The sequence below is a fragment of the Onychomys torridus genome, chromosome 5 (genome assembly GCF_903995425.1).
Source record: "Onychomys torridus chromosome 5, mOncTor1.1, whole genome shotgun sequence".
In the NCBI taxonomy this organism is placed as follows: Eukaryota; Metazoa; Chordata; class Mammalia; order Rodentia; family Cricetidae; genus Onychomys; species Onychomys torridus.
In genome coordinates, this window is record NC_050447.1 from 127,727,119 (window position 1) to 127,736,166 (window position 9,048).

Sequence of the window (9,048 nt, forward strand, 5' to 3'; positions counted from 1 at the left end):
GATGTCTGGGAACTCACTATGTAGACCAGGCTAGCCTCAAACTCACAGAGATCCACCTGCCTGCCTCTGCCTCCCAAGTGCCAGGATTAAAGGTGTGCACCACTCCACCTGGCTGACCTTTTCTCTTAACATTGATACATTAGTAGAGGATGAGGATGGGGATATTGACTTTAGTACTTCATTGCCAATGGAATAACACAAGAAAATAAATAAGCATGAAGATTAGAAGGGGAAAGACAAGGGCAGGAATCATCCTTCCTCTCATTTCCAACTTAACAGATACTCAATATTTATTAAATTGAGTAAAAATTCAGCAAGTCCATAAAGAACATTCTTTTTTAAAAAAGATTTATTTATTTACTTATTTAATATTCACTGGTGTTTTGCCTGTATATGTTCTGTGCGAGGATGTTGGATCCCCTGGAATTGGAATTACAGACAGTTGTGGTTGTGAGCTGCCTGCCCTGTGGGTGCTAGGAATTGAACCCAGGTCATCTGGGAGAACAGCCAGTGCTCTTAACCACTGCGCCATTTCCCCAGCCTCATAAAGAACATTTTAAAGGGCTTAAGGAAACCCTTTACTACCAAGAGCCTAAGAAAGTTCATGTATTTGACAGGTTCAATGGGTTTGCCAGAGTGATGGGTGACAGTTTCCTTAAGACCAGAAGGGAATTGGTGTTGGTCTAGAAGGCAGACAAGATGTTTTCATCAGTGTGATCTCTGTGAGGGAAGAGATGACACTTGGGCTCCAGACTGGGAGCACAGGGCTGGGGACATGCTAGATAGAAGGTGTGCTCTAGCCAGGAGGAGCAGCAGTAGTTAGAGGCTTCAGTTCAAGAGAGTTCTTACTCCTTTTCCTGAGTCATATGGAGTCAGAATAGTCTGCTGTTTTCTACAGGGCTCAAAAATAGAGTCAGTTTCCTGTCTCTATCCATTTCCTGCCAGGTTTGGGTTCTGAGGATATCTGCAATATGCTCAGCAACTAACCAGTGGCTCATGGACCATTGAGTGTCAGGCATCTGCTGTTTTTGCCTGGTCCCACCTCTTCCTTATCATTTGGGTCTTCCTTTGTGGCCATCTCACCAGTGTTCTCTCAGGGGAGGATATACAGAAGCCAGGCTTGCAGGAGCATGTTCCAGTTTTCTGGCCATGGAGAGCAGGCAAATGGCTGTTGTTCCAGGGTCTTTGCTGAGAAATATAAGCTCCTCCTTGAAGCTCCAGATCTGCCCATGACTGCTTGTCTACGCCTGGTCCTCTGCAAGAATGACAGAGAAACACAGGTCAGTAAAACATGGCCAATCATGGTGACCACACTTGAGGCCTTAGATCTAGCCATGTCTAGGGCAGAGCTGTTTCTTTCTCCTTTTTTCTGTTATTTTTGTTGTTGTTGTTGTTCTTTCTGGTTTTTGTTTTCTGCCACCTGCAATCAGGAGTCTTGATTAAGGACCAAGAAGATGGCTCAGAGGGTAAAGGCATTTGCAACCACGCCTGAAGACCAGAGTTTGGTTCCAGAATCTGCATGCTGGAAGGAGATAGCCCACACTGAAACATTATCCTCCAGCCTTTATATACACACTGAAGTAACCCTCCCCACCCAATAAATACATACATAAATGTAATAAAACTAAAAAAGAGTCTTGATTGATGAAATAGGAAAGTGGGAGATGTTGAGGACTGGCCTGAACCTTTCCTCTCATATGGAGACCTGTGCAAACAGAGCCTCTGGACGGACTCCAAGCTGGTAATCCTCTTCCTCTATATCAGAGGAATATAGGCATGGCCAAAGCCCGGACTAAGTGCTGATTTTTGTAAAGTAAGCTTGAGACATAACTTACAAATGGTAAAACGTACTGATTTTAAGGATGTATTTTTTTTTTTCCGAGCTGAGGATCGAACCCAGGGCCTTGTGCTTGCTAGGCAAGCACTCTACCACTGAGCTAAGTCCCCAACCCCAAGGATGTATTTTATAATTGCATTTTTCTCTCTGTTAGCTACCACCACAATCAGGATTGAGATCCTCCCATCATCTGGGACAGAGAAGCTCCCATTACCCAGAAGGTATCCTATGGTGCCTCAGCAGAACCCCTGTTCTTCCTCATTGCCATATGCCATCAGGCTGCTTTCTGTCACCGTGGGTTAATCTTGTTTTCTTTAGAATTTAATATAAAATTGACTCTCTGTATCTGCCAGTTTCTCAACCTCAGACTCAGCCAACTTCTCATCAAAGATGTTTAAAAAAATTACACCTATCTTGAACATGTACACACATTTTTCATTGCCATTATTCTCGGAAGGATCCAACTATTTCCATAACATGTACATCAACTGTTTCCATAACATGTACATTGTATCAGGGACTATGAGTCATCTAGGGCTGACTGAAGCACAGGGGAGGATGTGAGTCAGTTCTACACAAATCCAGACCACTGTAGAGGATGCTAGAGCATCCTCCAATGTTGGTGTCTGTTGTGGGGCAGGCGTTGGAACCAATCTGCCTTGGTGGTGGAGGGTCAACTGCACAATTAATCCTCTGAATTTTGGGGGTTCCATATTTTCAAAATTGCCTACCAACAATAAGGTATTTGTAACACCAAGTCAGTGTTTGCAGTGCATCTGTGGTCCTCCGTGGACATTAGTAGATGACAATGTCAGCTGCCCTCATGTGCATGTGTCCAGCTGTGGTTGAACCATACAGTGTTCCACCCCTAAACAACAACTCTAGGAGCTGGAGAGAGCTCCAGATGGTTAGCAGCACTTAAAGCTCTTGCAAAAGACTGGGGTTCAGTTCCCTGCACCCACATCAGATGGGTCACAACCTTCTGTAACTCTCGTTCCAGGAGAAGACAGCTGCTGGCTTCCTGAGGCATCTTGCCTGCATGTGGGACATACAAACTCATGCAAGCAGACCTAGACACACAAATATAAATAAATCTGTAAAAAACAAAGAGTAACTTGCAAGTGAATGGTGACTTTCCAATGAAACATGAATGCTTAAACAATTCAAACCAATGCTCACACTAAACAAGTGGTTCTTTCACAATTTTTTAAAAATTTTGTTTTGTTTTGTTTTTCGAGACAGGGTTTCTCTGTGTAGTTTTGGTGCCTGTCCTGGATCTCACTCTGTAGACCAGGCTGGCCTCGAACTCACAGAGATCCGCCTGCCTCTGCTTCCCAAGTGCTGGGATTAAAGGCGGCTCTTTCACAATTTACTTAGCGCTACCTTTGTAGCCATTTGGTGCTTTTTCTTGGCATTTTCCTTGTTTTAAATAGCTCAAAATATAAGGCAGAAATGCTGGTAGGAAGTCCTAATCACAAGAAGAAGGCTGCTTTGTATTTCACAGAGAAGCATACATGTTAAATAAACCTCATTCAGATGTGACCACAAGTTTTTGGGACACAAGTTCAATGCTAAGTCTCTCTCTGTCTCTGTCTCTGTCTCTGTCTCTCTCTCTCTCTCACACACACACACACACACACACATGAAAGTGTTGTACCTTTCAATAGAAAACACACATCACCAAGTTACATGCTGATTAATTGACAAAAATGTAACCAGAGGCCTGCAGGAGCCTAACCCCATTTTCTGTAGAAGCAATGGATCCATTGTACTTGCAATTTGGGTCTCTGGGACTTCAAAGGCCATTATTACAAAAAGTGGGACATGACTGTTCATGAATCCATCACCTTTGAGCTTCCGTGTTCTTGTGTTGTTTGGAGGTCGGCTCATGCTCCTCGGAGTTCCTGAAGTGTTTTCTCTTTATTGGTAGCAATGGCTCTGTGGCGGAATCGTTGCTTATTCATCGCCGTTGATGCAGTACTTGGGTTGTTTGAGCAATTACCAAAAGCTGCTATTAACCTTTGTGTACAAATCGTTATGTGGACATATGTTTTCACTTCTAGTCTGTGTATTTTCATATGAGTAAATGTGGTATTGGTTTAATCCTTATAACCGGGTGAAGTAGCCTGATACGATGTACAAGATGGAACTCAGAGCTGTGGGGACATGCAGGATGTCACATGGCTCACAACTGTACCTGAGTGTCCTTGGTCAGCCAGCCCTGTAGTGAGTGACAGAGCCTTGGCTATGTCAGTGTGCCTTTGCTGATACTATGGTTTGAATGTGTCAAAAGTTCTTGTGCTGGGAGCTTGGCTGTCAGTGCCACGGTGTTGAGAAATGGGGCCTTTGAGAGATGATTGGGACATGGCCACTGCCCTTCTGAGTGGATCAGCACATCAGAGACTGGTGGGGTCTCCACAGAGTGGCTGTTTTAATCAGAGTGAACTCTGTCCCGCTGTGTGATGCCTTCACTACATTATGTGGGAACAAGGCTCCTGCCAGATGCCCAAGCTGTGCTCCAGCACTTCTGGCTCTCAGTACTGAACTAAATGCTCTTCTTTATGAAACTCCTAGTCTACAGCATTCACTGATGGATAGGACAATTGTCTTTAAGTTCTCCAGATGCAGACTGTGCCATTTCAGTCCCTCTTAAGAACTATTCAGCTGTCCAGGTCTGTGATTCCAGGCCTGCTGCATGCCTGAGTAGGAGGGGCAGGTTGCACCCACAGCCTCTGGAAGCTACAGAATCTCTTCCCAATTCATCTCCCCGCCAGGGGTCAGCATGAATGTTCATGCTTACTTTAAGCCCTCCTCCTCCATCATCCACTGTAGTGGGACTGTCCCTCAAGGCTTAAAGGACCACATGCCAGTTCTGCTAACTGACACATCTCTGCTGGGGAGCCTTGGGTTCTGAGCTCACTGAGAATGAAAAATGGCTGGAGCAGGCTCTGAAAGCCCACCCACCCCCACTTTCCGCTGGCTGTCTTCCCAGGCCTGGAGTCCTAGCAGGCTCTCAGACATTCTGTCAATAAATCTGGAAGTCTCTGTGACTTAGTTTGCTAACTCTCCCAGCATATCCAAAAGTTTCTGTGGCTTGTAGTCAGTTACCCTATATACCATAGTTTACATTCCCTTCCCTCATGGACTGGAGTCTTTAGTGACAGCGTGTCCCATAGGAATTCCCTCTGACCTCTGCTTCCTGTCTATTTTTTGACCTCAGGAAATTCTGGGAGAAGAATCGGGGAGCCTGGTACCCATGCTCAGGATGAGCCCCAGGTATGGGGAGCCAGAGTAAGGATCTGGCCTCTGACTTGCCATTAGCTCTCAGAGGTTCACCTTATTCACCTCTAAAATGGGTGCCACTGCTGCTGTTTCAGTGACTGCTACATATTCCAGTGCTGGAGAGAAGAGAGAGGCCATGAGTGTCTCAGTTCAGGTATCAAGGGAAGTTCCAATGCCTTGGAGCCAGCTTGGGTACTGTCCATACCTTGGAGAGTCTCTGGCCAGGAACTTGGCCACCTTAATTAAGCAAAGAACCTGGAAGAAAACTGCAAAGGTTAGGCCAGAATGGGGAATCTAAGTCTGGGACTTGCCTTTAGAACCAATGTAAGTTGAGAATATTGTTAAGCAGAAAACACAATAACTCCCCCAGACCCGCAGAGCATCATGGCTCACTCAGCCTAGGGTGCTGTCCTCAGAAGTGTTCATTAGCATCATTGGGCAAATCATTAACACAAGCCTATTTAAAATAAAGTGCTGAACATCACAGGTAATTTATTGAACATCGCGCTGAAAGTGAGAAACAGCACGGTTGTCTTGATAGGCTCTCCACCATTGTAAAACTGAAAAATTGTAAGCTAAACCATCGAAATAAAGGACCATCTGCCGTGACAAGTTAAAAGACAGTCTCTTTAGAGTGTGCCACAAGAAATTCTGCTGAAGACTGAAAGAGCAAAGAGCGTTCAGCCTACTTCCCTGGCCAGGGTTAGTACCATCAGGGCCGAGGGTGAGGCCGCAGGTTTAATATCAAGCCAAGGTGGCCTGCAGTAGGAAAGGGGTCCTGAGGTGTTACTCCCTGATGAGGTGGAGGGAGCTAATGGAAGACAAAAGCCCTAAGTGTCCCCTCATTGGTTGAGGGCAAGAGTTGGCATCAGGCAAGCTCACAGGAGGCACCTGTGCTGTGGCCTCTGAGGCAGAAGCAATGGAAGGCTTGGGTATGTCAGGCTCAGAGGGGAGGTGGTCTCATTCCCACCAGGACCTACTGAGGACAGCTTTGCACCTATTTGTCTGTGAGTAGGAGGGCTGCATGTCTGTTCTCAAAATGTACATGGACAGACTAAAACAGCATAGGCATCCTGCGTGACTCCAACCCGCGTGGCACCAGCCTGCCAGGAATTTAGAGTTGAGTGGCCCACATGTAATAAGCACAGGCTATGCCCTATCATGGATAGGGCTTGTGGCGCTGCCTAGGTTGGGTCATAGGCCTAGACAGGCAGCTAGCCAGGTACTTTCTGAGGAGGCCATTGGGATGGCTGAGACCCTAAGTGACAGGCTGTGACAGAGAGAAGGGTGTTCTCTGTTAACTCTGGCTTTGATTTGACCCTGTGGACGTTGGAGGGTGCTGGGGGTTGAGCAGATAGGTGTGTGACAGTCCAGTGCCGTGCAGTTTCAGGACAGGAAAGGGAGGGAGGGAGGGCGGGCTGCCTGTGAAGAGGGGATTCCTTGTTGGGGGAGGTGGAGACTGGAGGCATGGAGCCAAATGCTGGCCTCTGTGGCAGAGGACACCCCAAGGTTACCTTGGCCTGTGGCTCGCCACCCGGGCTGCTAGCAGTGTGACAACAGCGAAGGAACGGCAGCCTCTCCGAGTTTTATTATCATTCAAATGAGGATGTGGAGAGGTATTTCACTTGATTGGTAGAATAATAGGAGCCATTTATCTACCTTCTCTCAACCTTTCATATCTGTTTCACTATTTTATGGGATCACATACATCATAGTAAAGGCAAAAATGTATTTTTTTCCCTTGACTTGGGGGCTGGGGAGGGGTGAGGCTGGGATGGGAAGGAAGCTCTGGCAGTGGCTGGCAGAGCTGAAGGAAATGAAATCGAAAGAGACGATTACTGCTGACAGACAGCTACATCTGAAAGGGGATAAGAAACTCCCCAGTGTGGCAAGCTTGAGCAGTTTTAAATGGAAGACCTAAGAGCATTCAGCTCTGGGTCCGCAGAGAGGCAGAGGACAGAGGGGGCTGCAGGGGAGTGAGAGGGAATGGAGGGGCAGTGCAGGGCGGCCAGGGGGTCCTTGAGAGGGTCAGCAGCTGGAATTCCGTCTTTTGTTTGCCTGTGATGAATCACACACGTCATACAAGGATCCATGCTCCTTTTGAAAAAGTTACATTACAGGTGAAACTCACGGTGCCCATTTGCCCTAGTGCCAGCCCCTCAGCCCCAGCCCAGGGGCAATGACTTTCCTCTTGATTTTACAGTCACACCAACACTTTAAAAATGGCAGTCCTGGTTTGGTGGGTATCCCCCCTTTCTTATGCTATGCCACTTAATGTGTTTCCAAGTTCTTCGTAGGTGCCTGTGGTTCAAGGCTGTTCCCAGAACTGTCATGTAGGCTCCGTCTGTGGGTATCCTGTCCCCTAAATGCACACTTGGGTCATTTCTAACCACAACTACAGATGTGATTCAAGGAACATCCTTTGTCCTCCTTCCAGATACAAGGACAGGATTTTCTCCAGAGGGGATGAGTAGTAGACCTGCTCACTTGTGTGTGTGTGTGTGTGTGTGTGTGTGTCTGTGTGTGTGTCTCTGTGTGTGTCTGTGTTAGTGTATGTGTGTCTCTGTGTGTGAGTGTGTATGTCTCTGTGTGTGTGTGTGAGTGTGTGCATGTCTCTATGTGTGTCTCTGTGTGTGTCGTATGTGTGAGTGTGTGTGTGTGTGAGAGAGTGTGTGCTCTACTTGCTCTCATTGACCAAAATGTCTCCTACTGGCAAGTGGAAGCAGTTCTGGAGTATCATGCCTGGGCCCTCGTGGGCAGGAAATGGGTGGCCAAAACGAAGCCCCAAAGCGTTGTCAGAACTTCATGGCCTTGAGAACTACTCAGGAGGGGCGAGCCTTTTCCATTCACCTGGGTTGGCTTTATTTCTGATGGACTCTGGTTATTTCAGCAGCTTCTAGCCACCTCCTGATATAACCTTAGGTCTTAGTCCCTCCTGAAAAGCTCTGAACGGCCAAGGTTCTTGACCTTCAGTTGTGAGTCAGTATATTTCTTCAGAGAAGAGACAGTCATGGGGGCTTTGGTCATTTGGAACTGAAACAATGGTTGACCGATGCCACTGCTACACCTGAGGCTTTAGAGACCAGGAACCTGCCAGGGGCCAGGTGACAGCATGATGAATTGAGGATTTGGAATCCGCCAGCCCTTCTTCTGAGGTGATAGCCCTGTGAGAGACTCCTGCTCTCACTGACAGCCTGGATGTTGCTTCAGCATTTCATTCCCTGGGGGTCCATCCTTCTGATTCCGTACTCACTCATCCTTCAGGGACCTGCCCCAAAGGCGACCCCCACCTCTGCAGCCCATCAGTCTGGGCCTGGGTCACACTCTGACTCTACCCTACCACAGTGGCTAGTGCTTGCTCCCCCACTCCCCCCAACAACTAGAGCTGAGATTTGAGGTACAGACTGAATGGAGAAGCAGAAAAAGCAACACCATCACGTTCACCAATACCATCAACCCAGTGCCCAGGTCCCATCACAGATGGCAGGGCTGGGTGCGATCTGGTCACTTCTAAACTTGTTATAGAAACTCAAAACTCTGGCAGGAATGAGAACGCACGCCGGTGACAAATCACTCTAGTTAGAGCTCTCCCAAGGGACATGGTGGGGGTGTCACTGTGCACTTTAGGCCCAATTTCCAGAATTGACCTTGGGGAGGGTAAGCCCCTCATGTACAGCTGTGGATCTGGTTGGAGGGAATCTCCCTTCAGGGGTAGGGTGAGGGTCCATGTGACCTGATCCTGTGGTGTACTGTGACAGCTGGTGGCATGGGGGTTGGGGAGCAGCCTGGTGAGCTTCCCAACCCCTCGGGCCCTTAGGAGAGCAGCCCAGTTCCCAAGGCTGCCTTCAGGGGTCTCTAGGTTGTTGCTGAGGTGAGGCCACAGCCAAACTGCCTTGGCCCTTACAGAAGCCAGCCGGTTCACAGATTCC